Genomic DNA, 4,757 nt, shown 5'->3' on the forward strand with positions numbered 1-4,757 from the left:
ACGGCAGCATCTTCCCCACATGAGTGTCATCTCATCCAACGAGAGTCTGCAGGGCTGAGGGTGGTGGGTGGTGGGATAGAAACCAGAGCCACAAGGGGTTAACTGCTGGAATACTTCATTGGACTGGAGCTGGATGAGGTGTAAAAGTACAAGGGGAAAGTGCTGGTTAGGGCTGCCAAGCAGAATTTTACCTTTTCCTGGACAATTTATCCCAAAATCACTGACAGACATTTTTTACGGAGAAATTGGAAAACCATAATAAATATTACACGTAATCTGTGTCTACAGCTCAATATACTGATAAGACGCCATCACCAGCATTTACTGGGAGCTGTCAAATGATGAGAATTACCACCAAAATAATCTAGTCAAATACAACCAACCTCAAAAAAATCACAGACACATTTTTTTTTTTCACGGACACAGGAAAAAAGTCGCTTATTTTTACGGACTGTCCAGAAATTTCTGGATGGTTGGCAACCCTGGTGCTAGTGCAGAGTGCAAGTGGTGCTGTGTGCTGTCCAGTCATGTCCGCCCAACTAATGTAGAGTTAGATGGTGTGTGTGTGTGTGTGTGTGTGTGTGAATAATGTGTGTGTGTGTGTGTGTGTGTGAATGTGTGTGTGAATAATGTGTGTATGAATAATGTGTGTGAAAATAATGTGTGTGTGTGTTTGTGTGAATAATGTGTGTGTATGAATGTGTGTGTTTGTGTGTGTGAATAATGTGTGTGTGTGTGTGTGTGTGTGTGTGTGTGTGTGTGAATAATGTGTGTGTGAATAATGTGTGTGTGTGTGTGTGTGTGAATAATGTGTGTGTGTGTGTGTGTGTGTGAATAATGTGTGTATGAATAATGTGTGTGTGTGTGTGAATAATGTGTGTGTGTGTGTGTGTGTGTGAATAATGTGTGTGTATGAATAATGTGTGTGTGTGTGTGAATAATGTGTGTGTGTGTGTGTGTGTGTGTGTGAATAATGTGTGTGTGAATAATGTGTGTGTGTGTGTGTGTGTGTGTGTGGGTGTGAATAATGTGTGTGTGTGTGTGTGTGTGAATAATGTGTGTATGAATAATGTGTGTGTGTGTGTGAATAATGTGTGTGTGTGTGTGTGTGTGAATAATGTGTGTGTATGAATAATGTGTGTGTGTGTGTGTGTGTGTGTGTGTGAATAATGTGTGTGTGTGAATAATGTGTGTGTGAATAATGTGTGTGTATGAATAATGTGTGTGTGTGAATAATGTGTGTGTGTAAATAATGTGCGTGTGTGAAGAATGTGTGTGTATGAATAATGTGTGTGTGTGTGTGTGTGTGAATAATGTGTGTGTGTGTGTGTGTATGAATAATGTGTGTATGAATAATGTGTGTGCAAATAATGTGCATGTGTGAAGAATGTGTGTGTATGAATAATGTGTGTGTGTGTGTGTGAATAATGTGTGTGTGTATGAATAGTGTGTGTGTGTGTGTGTGAATAATGTGTGTATGAATAATGTGTGTGTGTGTGTGTGTGTGTGTGTGTGTGAATAATGTGTGTGTATTAATAATGTGTGTGTGTGTTTGTGAATAATGTGTGTGTGTATGAATAATGTGTGTGTGTGTGTGTGAATAATGTGTGTATGAATAATGTGTGTGCAAATAATGTGCATGTGTGAAGAATGTGTGTGTATGAATAATGTGTGTGTGTGTGTGTGTGAATAATGTGTGTGTGTATGAATAGTGTGTGTGTGTGTGTGTGAATAATGTGTGTATGAATAATGTGTGTGTGTGTGTGTGTGTGTGTGTGTGTGTGTGAATAATGTGTGTGTATTAATAATGTGTGTGTGTGTTTGTGAATAATGTGTGTGTGTATGAATAATGTGTGTGTGTGTGTGTGTGTGTGTGTGTGTGAATAATGTGTGTGTGTGTATGTGTGTATGAATAATGTGTGTGTGAAAATAATGTGTGTGTGTGTGTGAATAATGTGTGTATGAATAATGTGTGTGTGTGTGAATAATGTGTGTGTGTGTGTGTGAATAATGTGTGTGTGTGAGAATAATGTGTGTGTGTAAATAATGTGTGTATGAATAATGTGTGTGTGTGTGTATGAATAATGTGTGTGTGTGTGTGTGAATAATGGGTGTGTGTGAATAATGTGTGTGTGAATAATGTGTGTGTATGAATAATGTGTGTGTGAATAATGTGTGTGTGTGTGTGTGAATAATGTGTGTGTGAATAATGTGTGTGTGAATAATGTGTGTGTATGAATAATGTGTGTGTGTGTGAATAATGTGTGTGTGTAAATAATGTGCGTGTGTGAAGAATGTGTGTGTATGAATAATGTGTGTGTGTGTGTGTGTGAATAATGTGTGTGTATGAATAATGTGTGTGTGTGTGTGAATAATGTGTGTGTGTATGAATAGTGTGTGTGTGAATAATGTGTGTGTGTGTGTGTGAATAATGTGTGTGCAAATAATGTGCGTGTGTGAAGAATGTGTGTGTATGAATAATGTGTGTGTGAATAATGTGTGTGTGAATAGTGTGTGTGTGTGTGTGTGTGAATAATGTGTGTGTATGAATAATGTGTGTGTGTGTGTGAATAATGTGTGTGTATGAATAATGTGTGTGTGTGTTTGTGAATAATGTGTGTGTGTATGAATAATGTGTGTGTGTCTGTGTGTGAATAATGTGTGTGTGTGTGTGTGTGTGTGTATGTGTGTGTGAATAATCTGTGTATGAATAATGTGTGTGTGAAAATAATGTGTGTGTGTGTGAATAATGTGTGTATGAATAATGTGTGTGTGTAAATAATGTGTGTATGAATAATGTGTGTGTGTGTATGAATAATGTGTGTGTGTGTGTGTGTGTGAATAATGGGTGTGTGTGAATAATGTGTGTGTGAATAATGTGTGTGTATGAATAATGTGTGTGTGAATAATGTGTGTGTATGAATAATGTGTGTATATGAATAATGTGTGTTTGTGTGTGTGTGTGTGTGTGTGTGTGAATAATGTGTGTGTGTGTGTGTGTGTGTGTGTGTGTGAATAATGTGTGAATAATGTGTGTGTGTGTGTGTGTGTGTGTGTGTGTGTGTGTGTGAGAATAATGTGTGTGTGTAAATAATGTGTGTATGAATAATGTGTGTGTGTATGAATAATGTGTGTGTGTGTGTGTGTGTGTGTGTGTGTGAATAATGGGTGTGTGTGAATAATGTGTGTGTGTATGAATAATGTGTGTATGAATAATGTGTGTGTGTGTTTGTGAATAATGTGTGTGTGTATGAATAATGTGTGTGTGTCTGTGTGTGAATAATGTGTGTGTGTGTGTGTGTGTGTGTGTATGTGTGTGTGAATAATCTGTGTATGAATAATGTGTGTGTGAAAATAATGTGTGTGTGTGTGAATAATGTGTGTATGAATAATGTGTGTGTGTAAATAATGTGTGTATGAATAATGTGTGTGTGTGTATGAATAATGTGTGTGTGTGTGTGTGTGTGAATAATGGGTGTGTGTGAATAATGTGTGTGTGAATAATGTGTGTGTATGAATAATGTGTGTGTGAATAATGTGTGTGTATGAATAATGTGTGTGTATGAATAATGTGTGTTTGTGTGTGTGTGTGTGTGTGTGTGAATAATGTGTGTGTGTGTGTGTGTGTGTGTGTGAATAATGTGTGAATAATGTGTGTGTGTGTGTGTGTGTGTGTGTGTGTGTGAGAATAATGTGTGTGTGTAAATAATGTGTGTATGAATAATGTGTGTGTGTATGAATAATGTGTGTGTGTGTGTGTGTGTGTGTGTGTGTGTGTGTGTGAATAATGGGTGTGTGTGAATAATGTGTGTGTGTATGAATAATGTGTGTGTGAATAATGTGTGTGTATGAATAATGTGTGTGTGTGTGTGTGTGTGTGTGTGAATAATGTGTGTGTGTGTATGAATAATGTGTGTGTGTGTGTGTGTGTGAATAATGTGTGTGTGTATGAATAATGTGTGTCTGTGTGTGTGTGAATAATATGTGTGTGTGTATGAATAATGTGTGTGTGAATAATGTGTGTGTATGAATAATGTGTGTGTGTGTGTGAATAATGTGTGTGTGTGTGTGTGTGTGTGTGTGTGTGAATAATGTGTGTGTATGAATAATGTGTGTGTGTGTGTGTGTGTATGAATAATGTGTGTGTGTGTGTGTGAATAATGTGTGTTTGTGTGTGTATGAATAATGTGTGTCTGTGTGTGTGTGAATAATGTGTGTGTATGAATAATGCGTGTGTATGAATAATGTGTGTGTGTGTGAATAATGCGTGTGTGAATAATGTGTGTGTATGAATAATGTGTATATGTGTGTGTGTGTGTGTGTGTGTGTGTGTGTGTGAATAATGTGTGTATGAATAATGTATGTTTGCATAATGTGTGTGTGTGTGTGTGTGTGTGAATGTATAGCATATATGAATGGGGTGTGTATGAATATAGAGTGTATGAATGGTGTGTGTACAGTATTAATGTGTAATGTGTGTGCATGGTGTGTGTGTGTATGAATGTACAGTGTGTATCAATGGTGTGTGTGTGTGTACAGCATGAATGTATAATGTGTGTGTATATGATATATGAATGTAGAGTGTATATGTATGAATAGTGTGTGTATGAATGTATAGGGTGTATGTGTGTAAATGTACAGTATACTGTAGTGTGTGCATGAATATATGGTGTGTGTATGAATGTATAGAGGATGTGTATGCTGCTGAACCCTGATCTTATGTGTGTAACTACAATTAAACTCTACTTGTGAATATA

Source organism: Bufo bufo, chromosome 7 (genome assembly GCF_905171765.1).
Source record: "Bufo bufo chromosome 7, aBufBuf1.1, whole genome shotgun sequence".
Lineage (NCBI taxonomy): Eukaryota > Metazoa > Chordata > Amphibia > Anura > Bufonidae > Bufo > Bufo bufo.